Raw genomic sequence first — 14,020 nt, forward strand, 5'->3', positions numbered from 1 at the left:
CACTGTGTTTCTTTTCTGTTCATCTCCTTGTTTTATGTGTGTTTTCTTTTTGATTTATTTTCCAGCTTTTTGGTGATTGGTAAGGACATTGATGGAGGCCACTTAAATAGACTCTTGTTGGACTGTTTCCAGCGTTTTTGGTCTTTTCTCCACCAGCTTTGTAATATAAATGACTGAAGACAATTGCAGTGAAAAATTAAGAGAGCACTACAAAGGAGGAACACTGTTCTTTAGTGATTTCCATAGTGCAGGCAGAGGTAAAAGTAGTATAGATTAACAATTTGTGTGCGTATGTATGAATAACTTTTATTTTATTATTATTTTTTAGAACTTGGGACTTCCAGAAGTAACAATGTACTTGAATAATAATAGTCTCAACTGTTTTTTTTAATGTTTTTTTTGTTAATTTTTTACAAATTTTCAGCATCTTTCTTTTATTACGTATGTCCCTTTTTGTCTTTTTTTAACAACATGTAATTTCATGCTTTGGGCAATCTATGACTGTAATTTGAGTTGTTTAAACATTGGTTATTTTGTTACTTCCAGAGGTAACGTAGGGACACATGGGGGATTCAAGATTTAATATTGTCATGCTGGCAAAGCCAAAGGGAATAAAGAGCCAGTACACAGCAAAGTGTGTGACAAAAGTTACATGGTTTTTAAACATCTATCTACAAACTACACAATGCATGGGCGCTGGGTACAAGGAGAAAGAAAATGCTTCCTATGAGTAGTATTTCATATCAAAACCAGATTAAACTTGGTTTTAAGATTTATTCTTTACCAGACTTGGAAATTATGTACAAAATCACATTACAGTAGGTAGGCTAATAGTCATTTGATGCTCATGAACATTGCTCTTCAGAAATACACGATAAAAAGCATATTGAAAACCACGCAGAGAAAAAAGTACAAGCTCCAACCATTTAAGCTTATACACATAGCGAGGGGTGTTTCTAATAAACACATAAACGCTTCTATGAATAATGCTGTTAAGTATACTAAGACATAGCTCAAATCAAATGATGGTTTAACTTAACTGTACTTTTATATGATATACAATCAAACTGTACAGAAACTTTCTTTTGGAGTAGATTTAACTATATTTTATTGGAGCAGACATATGAAAGCATAACCCCAGCTTCACCCCAAATTTCCCATTTCTTTATTTAGACAATTGTAAGACCAATTTACAGCATCACGTCCCATGTTTTTCTGTTGTTTTTAAGTGTAATTAAGGGCCGTTCAAAGGCTCCAGCTCTGGCTGTCTTTTTACAATCTCCATTTCAAAAGCGCCTTTAACTTCAGCTTCATTTGTTGGGCTCTTATTGCAGCAGCACCAATAGGCTGAGTAGAAAACAGTCAGCATCAGCGCCACCATGAATCCAATTAACTAGATCAAAACAATAAATAAGCGTTAGCGTTGTTCAACAACATAATTACTGAGCAAAACTTTAGAAACATCAGATTGTTCCTTACCTGAGATTGAGAATACCATCCCTGTGTTTGGCTCAGAAACTCTTCAGATGAGTTGGCTGATGGTTTACACCATCGGTGAGGTGCAGAGCCGTCGATGATTTCGTATTTCCCTGACCATGGTGTTTTTGCACAGGTGTAATACCGACCATCCAGGAACACTATTGCCATCCACGTTATGGCAGGGAATGAGCTGTACCAGAAATCCTCACAGAATGACATCTTACACTTGCACCTTCTAATCACACACATGAGCATAAAGACTATGAGGGCCGGAACAATGAAGAAGACCGAAGCAATCCAAAGATTCCACTTGGAGTTGCAAGGGCATGCAAACTCAATCTGTACAATCTTCTCAAAGGAAAACAGGATGACTCCAAAACAAAAATTTGCCGCTACTGGGCTATTTCTTATTTTTTCCGTCACTTTAGAGATCCATTGTTCCTTCTTCTCCATATTTAGGTCTATATAACAAGAAAAGAAAGACTTAGAAATATACAAAGTTAAACTTTATATGACATTTTAAAACATTTAAAACTACTTTTGGTCATCTACAAACGGACAGTATTGTGATTGTTTAACACGACTATAGGAAATGTTCATTAAGTCCAACAGTGCACATTAAATAATGACGTGGGGCTTATGGAAATAAATAGCTGAGTGATACATTGAATGATTAGTGCGTGTTAAAAAAACAGCACGTGTTATTGAGATCCCTTTTTTGTGGAAATGTTCAAACCCTATGCGAATTCCAACAAAGTGGTTGAAAGTTACGTTTAAAAGCTCAAGCTATCTACATCTAAAATTTCTTTGTGACTAGATAAGAAAACAAGGAGGCTTTACCTGAAGTGAAGAGTTTGTGATCAGGAAAATTAAAGGGAGTTCTGTCTTTTCAGAGGGTCAAATGAGCCTGCGAAAGTCTTAAAGACAATGGAAAACTCAACAAGTTTTCAGCGACAGCCAAACAGCTGAGCCAGCAATGAAGGCAAAAAGGTCCCTCAAAGTCTATCGAAAGCAAATGCTGACATTTGTGTTTCTTTTTCAGTTACACGTCTTTTAATACTCAGGAAACTACAGGAGGAGTGACCTTACTGACCTACCCACTGCTAATGATCTCGCACATGACCAAATAAAGAAGTTATTAACACAGATGTTGCCTTGAAGCACACATGCTGCATGATTTGCTTCAAAAGCATGCGATTTGTTTTATGGTACCTATATGATGAATATTTAAATTACAACAGACAACAAACACCAGTACATATCAAACACTCACAAACACAGCGTTAATGCAGCATGCAATGCAAATCAAAAGGAAAAAAAAACACTTCCTCTTTCTTTTTTTGACAGTCACATACCAAAATGTGTGATTTACCGACAAATTTACCGACTCATTTCTGAGTTTTGGCTTCGATCGTGTAATTGGGGTTGCTTTTGTTCTGTTTGCCAAACTGTAACTGTACACTCTTATCTATCTGATAATAGTGCTCCATATGTCTGTGGGAATCTTAATTTCTTCTGCTCCACTTATGCTGTTTGCGGTGTTATACTTTCAGATTCAGCTGTCAAGAATGATACGCCCGTTTTCCACTTTCAACTTCCTTTTTTTAAAAAAAGATAATGGAGTGAATTAGCGGAACGGAAAGTGCGTCCCCACCCACTATATTTTCTTTTATCAAAGACCACATGCAATTTTCCTTTTCCTTACAGTCAACAAGCACACAAATTAGCAACATTTCAAATTCATAATCAATTATAAAGTAACTTAAACCCAGTTAAGCCCATTTCATTTGACTTAATGCGCTGATAATGAAATTCCTTCCTTCAGGCTCTAACTGACAATTGATGGGGGAGGTCGACCTCGCAGCAGGTACGTTGCTGTGGGTGCTGGTTGTTGCCCCCTTTCTTCAATGATGCTCTCTCATTTACTGTGAGGTCTTTCAGTGGCCTTTGCCTGTATGAGGTCGAGAGTCGGCGGGCTTTCAGGTCCTCCTCGAAGGTTGTTAAATGCTGCGAATGATAGAGGATGAAATCCATTGTCATTGATGTTAAAATTGTCTAAAAATCCCATTTCTGAAATACACCATCATTCTCTGCCAGATCTATCTGCACCATGGTGAGCTGTAATGAGCTTCTTCCTCACCAGCATCCTGGTTCCCCAATGCTGGCTCATCGGCTGCCACACAAATGGTATTAGGCACAAGTATCGATGAGGTAATGTCTATGATGAACTTTCTTACCTGATTTTCTCAAGCAACTGGTGATCTAGCTTCCTAGATCTGGTCACATTGGCAGGGTGACCGGCCTCCTCCTTTTTCACCCAGGCTTGGGACTAACAATCTCGAGGCACTTCAAAGATATGATTTAGTTGAAGCTCATCCAATTCATCGTAATAAAATCATAATCCAATCAAATCCAATTTATTAAATTCCAAATTCGCCTCGACTGGCGAAACAGGACAAGAAAGAGGGGATAGCAAACATCATAACAACAGCCCAGGGATACCTGCTAAGAAAGAGAAACACAAGTTGATTAAGCAATAATTTCATACGTACATGAAGAATTTAACAGAGCAGAGGGAGGAAGGGTGCATCATGGGAGGTGCCCCTGCAGTCTGGGCCTATAGCAGCATAGCTGGGATGTTTCAGGCTCACCTGAGCCACCGATATTAGCTTTATCAAAAGTTCGATGTCAAACCACGCCGAGTATCTCACTATGGCAGTGCTTCTCAAAGTGTGGGGCACGGATATGGGGTAAGAAATCGGTCAAAAAGAAACGTGCATCCGTGCAAGTAATCCGCGCATATTTGGGAAATGTGTGCGTCTTTGGTTGTAGTTGAGCATAAAATAAATATGTGCAATCTCTAAAAATGAGTCCATCTGTGTTTATAATGGGTTGTGTTTTCATATTTGTCAAAATACGAATTGAAAAGTTACGAATCAAAAAGTTACGAATTCAAAAGTTACGAATCAAAAAGTTACGAATTCAAAAGTTACGAATACGAATTTCTCAAGTGCAGGAAAGGGGACAAAAATACGTCATCGCTGACGTCATCACGTCACAGGCATCACCAGCAGAAGAAAATTCGATCAGCGCGGCCGGTGATACTAGAACATATTTTGACTTTGACCACAATGCGGACTCTATATTACTCTATATTTACTATACTATACTATTCTATACTATTCTATACTATACTAGTAAATATTTACTGTTTTGCGTTTTTCATCCTTTACACGGTGGCGCGACAGTGGAGCGTTTTCAAGAATTCCACTCTGGAGGGCGGTTTCACTTTTTTGCGTTTTCATGCCCCCAAAACGGCGTTACCATCTAAACGATATAGTGCATCCGCAAAAAGGTTTTGCGTTTTTAACCCGTTTTCGTTTCCGTGTAAAGTGCCCCTGAGAGTGGCAGTTTCAAGCCTGCAACCACGTTTTGAGAAGTTGTTCAGTGCAAAACAGGCTCATTGCAGCCACTAAGGGGCACTTTACACGGAAACGAAAACGGGTTAAAAACGCAAAACCTTTTTTGCGAAATTCTTGAAGTTCATAGAGAGAGCAGGCGACCTAGACAGCTGTGGGTGTTTACTGCATCGATAAATATGAAACGTCACACACTTTTGCGTTTCCGTATGCACGCTCGTCTAAATGCAGATTTAAAAGTGAAAACGAAACGCCACTTTTGCGTTTTGGTTTCAGATCGTTTCCGTGTAAAGGTAGCCTAATGCAGGGATAAATTTTAGTTGTTTTTGTTTTTTGCACAGATTGCAAATGAAACACTTTTATTTGATCTTTTTGAACTTTGTGTTATTTGATGTTATTGATTTTGATTCATTATAAAATATGATGTTACTTGGTGTTAGTTCAATAAAGTTGAAATGTAATTTGTCAATATTTTTGTTGGGGCGACAGGGGCAGGTGGGGCTTGGAAATCCCCACCTGTTCAAAGTGGGGAATGACCAAAAAAGTTTGAGAACCACTGCATTAAAGTAATCTCTGGATGCAGGTTTTCTGGTTTTGGGATTGACTCTTCACATTTTTGTCAAGAAAGTGTGTGGTACACAGGTTTTGTATTTTGTGTTGTGGCCAACCTGCTGTATTCAGACCAGCAAACAAGGTTAGCTTGTCTGTGCTTTTTTTGTTCTTTTACATTCACAAGCATGATGCATTCAGGCTACTGTTGGTTCCTTGCAGCGGAATACCGTTGTGTGCAGACCTTATCCTGTCACTTGAGGGTTGACTATCTCATAGAAGGACCCCCAAACACTCTGCACTGCATCCATGGGCTAGAAGCCCGCTCAGGCGTTGCTGGCAGACCCAAGCTCCTGCAATCACTGCTGTGCAATGCCCCTCTGCATCTTGCTACGTTGCTTGTGAGTGTCTAACCACTGCAGCTACGCCCAACATTAATTCTAATCTGGTGACAAGTCCACAGCAGGAGTCCCGGGGGGACATGGTGGAAGATCCTGATACAGCTTTCCCCCCTTTGTTATGATGAATATGATGAATCAGCCTCCCCGATTCCCTGAATAAACTAAAATGTTTATCATCACATATTCTGTCCATGACAATATCTCCTTAAATATTTGAAATAAAAAGGAACTAAATAACGTAAAGTTATGAAGATTAAGCATCATATTTCTTGAGTGGAATATCTGACTGACTGACAGGCAGCTGACTGTGAGTGTGTGAACTGGTTTGATAGAGAGAATGTGTGTGTGAGTAAATCTGTGCTGTATGCTGAGAAGGAAAAAATAACCTCTTTCTTGCTTCATCATGTGAATAAAAAGGCTTCATGCATACATTTAGTGCACATAACCTTAGAAAAGAGAAGATTTGTGATTGTGCTTTGTGATTAGTATTCTTGTTAGTTCTGCTTTTTGTTTTATTTTGTAGAGATAAGTGTTTTCTGTCTCAGTTGCTTCCTGCTTTTGTCTAACGCAGAGTCCTTGAATGCTGAGCCCCGACCCGTCAAGAGCCCCTAAAGACCCATGAACCAGGCGTTCCTTTTTTCTGTATTGAGACTAGCATTACTGTTGAGTTGGACCTGCTTTTCTTTCCTGCTCAAACTGCTTTTTGGTTTAGGTCTCTGTTTTGTTTCTCCCTGCTGCAGGGATTCAGGTTTTCTTGAGAATAAACATTTTCTTTTGCTTCATTTGGTTTATCAGCGCATGAGCCTGCATTTGTCTCCCCCACATTGTAAACAGTGAAATAGTGGTGTGTCCCTGTCCGATTGGTCAGAATTGACAATTCTTTGACATTATTGTGCAACATTGAAGTTGGAGAGCGATTCATGTGGCTTCAGATAATCCAAGAAATCCCTGGCAGGTCATTTGTGTGCATATTGTTGGAAATGTTTTCATCATAAATTACATTATTCACAGAGGAAGTAAGTCATGTGCACAGCGCTTTTGCGTGTAATTAACTTTACTGGAAAACAAGTTTCACTCCTTTTCATTGTTTATTTCAACATTAAAGTTAGAAGACTGAAGAACGTTTCCGTTGCACCTGTTGAAAAGAAACCAAAGGTGTGCAAGATCTTCAAATTTGAGATTTTATTCAAATGCAAATTCTGTGCAAAAAAAAACAGAACAACATTACTGATGTCCTTTGAAAATAATCAACAAAAGAACTACTACAAAGGACTACAACCTGAGTATCAAATGATGTTCTCCTGCCATTGAAGATGGGCTGAATAAGTTTCCTTTGTTTGCAGTCATGCAAATGTTTTCCTTCAGTGATGATAGATAATGCACTTCATTAATTACAGTCTTTTACCCTATTTTACCCGAACACTTACCCTGTGCTTCCCTCTATGCCTGCACTTTATCTCTACACTGTCACCCTTCTCACCTCTGACAGAGTCTGACTAGTGGTTTCATTCTATGTAGCTTATTGTTAGCTTTGATGTTAGCTGTAATGTTATATCCTCATTTGTAAGTTGCTTTGGATAAAAGTGTCTGCTGAATGCATAAACATAAACATAAACAAGTCGGTGAATTAGGATTTTACTAAGACATGGGATGCAAATTCAAATTAAATGAGACAATAGTCTTTACTGAAGTCAAGTTGAACATTTGATTTTAATGTTGATTGTTGTTGATATTGATGTTGCTCATTCTGGGGGGTGGGGGGGGTGGTATGTGTGCAGTGTGGTTGTCGGTGTGATGTTGTGTGTGAGTTTATGCATGAATTGATTTGATTATTGATTTTATTATGTAAAGCACTTTGTGCTGCTTTTTAGTATGAAAGGTGCTATATAAATAAAGTTTGATTTGATTTGATGTAATCACAGAAGTATTGAAAATGTTTCATTTTTGTTTTTACATACGTGGGTCTTATGTAATTTGGGACTTCTTGAAATAACACAGGCCCACAAAGGGATTCAAGATTTGTTATTGTCATGCTGGCAAACACAGAGGGAATAAAGGGGTCAGCATGACAAAGATTTGAACAACAGTTGTGTGATACTAAAAATGTACCAACTTTTCTTTGTTTGCTATCATTTATTTGCACATGTGTGCCTGTGGATCATTTTCACATGGAATAAACACCAAAATATTTCAGCAACACAAATACAGTTTTCATAACTATATCAACAGCTGCAAACTAGTAGTCTTGTAATAATTTTTTTTCATTAAATGTATGTAGATTATCACAAATTGACTGACACATTAGCAAGTATATTATCCTGTCAACATGGTGAAACACAAATTTACATACCTCATTGGCCGCATTAAACTCATAAGGGGTTATAAGAAACACATCTGGCAGCAACAGTCTTCACTTCAGTCTCTTCGGAATAGAAGTTATCACAGCGTGCAGCTTCATGTGCATTCCTTTCATTTTAGCATGTGTCTTGCTTCCCTCTCTTGGCACATGTGTAACTAAAGCTCAAATGAACCAAAGCATTGATTCCTCTTTTTATACAATAGGCAAAACCCCTTATTTAAACACATTTATAAATGATGATAACATGAGCAATGCCAAACATGTTCCTTTACATATATAGATATTATTTTCATTAACTAAGACAATTAAATGACCTTAAACTATTGAAGTGGAACTGAATGCAGGGGTTTAGATTTTGTTTCTTGTCATCACCACTAGATGTCCTCAGGTTCCTTGGTCTTCTCCCCTGGTCTCTTTCACATCTGTCTGTCTCTGCTCAGTCACGGCTGCAGTCACTTTGCATTAGTTCCCCTCAGTATATATGCTCTTCTGTGGATCTCAGTCCTCGTCAGATCCTCTTTGACACTCACATTAATTGGGTTTCATTGCTGCTCTCGTCTGGTTATCTCCCTGTGAGGTTCTTTCTTTAGTTTGTTTTCCAAGTTTAGTTTATTGTTTCCCTGCTCAGCTGCGCTTTTTTACCTCCATCGTCATCCATTTTATCCAGACTGTTGTGTCCTGCGTATTTATATATATATTTCTTGTTTACAAATATATATATGTATATTTGTGCGTGTTTATATGTATATACTGTTAACTATCTAGACATCTAACTTTGCTTGTAATAATCTGACAGTAGATGAGAACACAAGAAAGAAATGTTGGACCGAAGTAGTTGATGATCTCCTGCTATTGAAGTTTGGCTGAATAAGCTTCCTTTGCTTGCATTAGTGTAAATGTTTTTCTTCAATAATGATAAATAATGCGCTTTAATAATTGCAGGACAAGTCGGTGAATTCAGAGTTGAACAAGATTAAGGAAGAGTTTTGAATAGAATGAGATAATAGTTCTTATTGATGTTGAGTTATAAAAATAAACTATTTAAACTATAAACTATTTTAGCAACAAAATAATCACAGAAGTACTGAAAAAGTTTTTATTTATTACAAATATTTCACACTTTTTTTTTAAAGAACATGACAGCATGCTTTGGGTAAACTATGAATGTTATTTAAGTTTAAACATGAGAAGTACAGATTCTGGGGCTTCCTGAAGTAACAGAGGCCCACATAGGGATTAATGAACTATTACTGTCATGCTGGCAAACCCAAAGAAAATAAAAGGCCAGCACAGCAGACTCAAGAGTTACGTGGTTTAAAAACAATTTAGAAAACAATACACACAATGCATGAACACGGGATACAAGGAAAAAGAAAATGTCACCTGAAAGTCAAACCCAGGTTCAACTTGAAGCTGAAACAATCTTTTTTGGATTTGGAACATATGCACACGATCAGATTACAGTAGGTGCGTCAGTACCATGTTGATGCTCATGAATATTGCTCTTCAGAAATGTAGAATAAAAAGCATATTGAAAACCACGCAGAGGAAAGTATTTAAGCTTCTACACGTAGCTAAGGATGTTTCTAATAACCACCAGAAACACTTCCATAAATAGTGCAGTTCAGTATATTATGCCTTAAATGAAATTATGTTTTCACTTCATTACACTTGTATAGAATATGTGACAGTCCCAAAATACACTGATTCAAACAGAACTTTTACTGTACATCTGAGGGAGCAGAAACTTGTTTTAGAGTAAATTTAACTAAGTTTCATTTGTCTAAAATAACTCAGTTACTTATTAAACTTTCTGTCATAACGGCCAAGTTGTAATACCGATGAAAGCACAACCCTGCTTCACCCCAAATTTCCTGTTAATCTTTAATTAAATATAATTGTAAGAGAAATTTAAGGCTTCAAGCCACTTGGTTTTCAGTTGTCTTTATTTGCTCCACTTCATCCGGTCTATGTGCCATCTCCATGACAACAGCTCTTCCATCTTCTGTTTTGTTGGTTGAACACTTCCAGTAGTAGCACCAATAGAGTGAATAGAGTGCAGTCAGCCCCAGTGCTACCATGAATCCAATGAACTAGACCAAACAATAAAGAAATAAATGTGAAAACATGCATTTATTTTGCATTGTTCAACAAGATCATTTCTCATCAATCAAATTACTGACTGGTGCAAAACTTTAGAACCATCAGCTTCTTCCTTACCTGTGATTCAGAATACCATCCCTGTGTTTGGCTCAGAAACTCTCCAGATAAGTTGGCTGGTTTACACCAATACTGGCATGTAGAGCCATTAATGATTTCATATTTTCCTGACCAGGATGCTCTTAAACAGGCATAATACCGACCATCAAGAAACACTATAATCAACCATGTTATGGGAGGAACTGTGATGTACCCGAAATCTGCACACGGGTCCTCACACTTGCATCCTTTAATCACACACATGAGCATGAAAACTATGAGGGCCGGAACGAAAAAAAAGGCTGAAGCAAACGAACGATTCCAATTAGGATTGCAAGGGCATGGAAACTCAAACTCCGCAATCTTCTCTAAGATAAAAAGGACGAGTGCAAAACAAAGATTTGCTGCCAGAGTGCTCTTCTTCATTTCTCCCAACACATTAGAGAGCCATTGTTTCATCTCCCCAGCCATATTTGAATCTATATAAAGAGAAAAGAAAGACTTATAAATATACAAAGTTACACTTTTTATGGCATTTCAGAACTTACTTTTGATCACCATGTATCTCATAGTGAATCTACAGACAGACAATAATAATTTTATTGCACAATAATAAAACAGCATGTGTTACAGAGATCTGTTTCTTAGAAGGAAAGAAAATTCCCTCAAAGAAAGTTGCAAATTCCTGGATTCAAATTACAATAAAGCAGTTGAAATGGTACATTTAAAAGCTCAAGCCATCTTCATCTATAATTTCTATGGAGCTATTTAGAAAACAAGGAGGCTTTACCTGACGGGAAGCTTTTTGGATCAGATGAATTTGAGAAACCAAAGAGAGAACAAAGTATTCTGTCTTTTTAGTGGGTCAAATGAGCCTGCTACAGTTGTATTCAGCAAGCCAAAAGCAGTGCACTACAATGTATGAAAAAGGAAAAATAACAAGTCTTCAACAACAGTCAAACAGTCACATCAACAGTGAAGGCAAAAAAGAAGATTGTTTCTCTTTCAGTTACGTGTCTTTTGATACTACAGGAAGAGTCACCTCAGCAACCTACCCACTGCTTATTGATTCAACACATTCTACACAATATATGATAATGTATATCCTTGTGTCAAGAGAGATTTATGAGGGGGGTAATAAATACGTCATTTATGAGAGGCAATAAAGGACGGGTGTCCTGATCTCCATACGTCTGGTCACATCAAAGGCTAGCTATAGCAGCTGGTTGAGGGTGGGGGGGTGAGGGGGGTGTATTTACAGCTAAGTTCGTTAGTTTTTTGGTAACAGTACTGATTCTATAAATAGATAAATAAAAAAAAAGGTTTAGGGGTTTAATAGGAGTGGTTTAGTTTAAGACGGTAAACTGTCGAGATTTACCCACCCTACAGCTGTAGGGAGTGGTGAGATAGAATAAAAAAACATAGTTAGATGTAGATTGTTTCCTAACTTTAAGAACCAATGAGATGACAGGAGGGGGTGGGGTTTTTGGTAATGGATAAAAACCCTGAAGTGCTCCGTGTGTAGAGAGCGACAACGTTGTGAAAGATAGCTGATTCACGATGAGCAGGACAAGAAGCCGTGCGGTAAAAGAAGAAGAAGAGAAATCTTCGCAAGCGCAGGAGCAGGTATTTACTCGGCGTTCACTCATTTGTGAGACTCCGGTAACGATATATCAAGATCCTCCACTGATACCAAATGCACCCAAGAAGAGTATGGTGTTTCTGTGCAGGACACAGCAACCTCCGCCTGAATCTCTACATGAAGAATGGTCGTTGGAGTCCTATGGAATGCACGGAAAATGGGGGTATGTGTTCAAGTATGAAACAGGCGACCTCTGCCTCTGTCTGTATCAGCTTGACGCGGATGATGAGAAGCTGGGGCCTCTGACCAGTGTGGGCACGCTAACCTCCAACGATTGGGGAGTATTGAAGCTAGCAACTCCCCGTTCTCCTGGAGGTTTGGATCCATCTGGGAATGCGGCAACAGTGAAGGAAGACCCTGGAGAAATCCAGGGAGCGTCTGCAGCTAAACGCCCGAGATTGGTGACTCCTCTAAATGACATCGAGCTAGCTCAAAGAAGGATGGCTTTCAATGCGGTGTGGCAGTCGAGAACAGCCGTCACTGGTCGCTGGTTCTTTCGTGCAAGCTATCGGAAACCTAATGAGACGGCAGACGCAGATCTTTTTGTTCTTGAGTGTTTTAACTCAGACTGTGGTGTGTTTAGGAGGGTGCTAGCAATACCTCGAGCTGCATGGGTTGAGAAGATGAATGAAATAGCGGGCCGTATTTACTTGCTCTTCCGGAGCTGTCAGAATTGGGTTGAAATTCTGGCAGTCAAGAAGACACTGGCTCTATAGACACGCCACCAATGAGGTGTTACCTCCTCATCCTCCACCCCCCGGACATTAACCACACCCATTCCTTCATGTTTATAAAAGAGACATTCCATCACTCACCCTGCAATCGAGACAAGGAACAGGATGAGAACTAATGTACAGAAGACAATGTCTGGGGAGATCCCTGAATGTAGTTCACTGGAGGCTTCTCCGCCGATCTTGGTGCAGCCTGGGAGCCCGTCAGCATCACCGCAGTATGGATCACCAGACAGTGGCAGATACAGCATGGAACCGTATCACCCTCCTTCACCGCCGACTTCACCCGAAAACTTATCCTCCTCTTCTCTCGAGATTGAGTTCTCCCCCACGGCACCTGATGACTGCGTCTTAACGCTCTACCGGGTAGGATCAAGCATCAACACCATGGCCATAATACCAGAGGAAGTTGAGTCTGACGAGCAGGAGGACTCCCAACTTCCATCAGGCCAGGGTGCATCGGCAGGCACTCAGGATGACCGTGGAGCGGAGGACGTGGATGAAAGAGGAGAGGTGGAGGTTGAATTTGACGGGTGGGTGCACGCAGGTTTCATCAAAGTTGTGAAAACAGCCGTGTTGCATCTCTTGAATGAGACCATCAAAAAATTCATGGTGGAGTGTTGCTACGGCTGCAGCGTGGACCATCCCAGTTTACGAGAACATCAGTGTAAGGATGTGGTGGAGGACGATTTCTTCCATGCCCACTACTATAGACTGATGCGGAAACTTTATAATCAACGATTGCTTCTATTCAGCATCTTCTGACTGCGCGCAGGATCCGTGAAGACGATGGGAGAGTCAGGGCTGTGGCAGAAGCTTACTTGTACGAACTGACGCTGATGAAACAAATCTATACCCCATGACATGTACGAGCAGTTGATTGGAGAGGATGCAGAGAAAATGCAGCAGCTTCAAGGCATGACAAAGTTTTGGGAGGGTTGAAGAGGAGGGTTATAACTTTTTTTTATTTTTTTTATTATTATTATTTTTTTTTTCACTCACTTATTTTAGAAGTGTTTAGACTAGTGGTGTAATCATGTGTGATGTTGTTATATCATTTAACTTCTTTCTTCTTCTTAAATTCTTCTTCCTTTTGTATATTACTACCATTCATGCTTTTTTTTTTTCACGAATATGTATATGTGTGTGTATGTGTGTGTGCGTAATAAAAGATACGGTTGAAATATGGTGGCGTTTTATGTTTTTCATCAGTACAACTGTGAACCTGCATAAGATAAGAT

General features: G+C 39.1%; 1 long non-coding RNA gene across 1 annotated transcript; it reads right to left on the reverse strand.

Annotated features, from left to right (window-relative positions):
* Window positions 1-760: 760 nt before the first annotated feature.
* Window positions 761-2,472, reverse strand: LOC142384714 (uncharacterized). The gene is made up of 3 exons (XR_012770098.1): window positions 2,320-2,472; window positions 1,480-1,940; window positions 761-1,393 (listed from the first exon to the last, which is right to left on the reverse strand). It is a non-coding gene; the product is annotated as an uncharacterized LOC142384714 (long non-coding RNA).
* Window positions 2,473-14,020: the final 11,548 nt, after the last annotated feature.

Source organism: Odontesthes bonariensis, chromosome 7 (genome assembly GCF_027942865.1).
Source record: "Odontesthes bonariensis isolate fOdoBon6 chromosome 7, fOdoBon6.hap1, whole genome shotgun sequence".
Classification (NCBI taxonomy): domain Eukaryota; kingdom Metazoa; phylum Chordata; class Actinopteri; order Atheriniformes; family Atherinopsidae; genus Odontesthes; species Odontesthes bonariensis.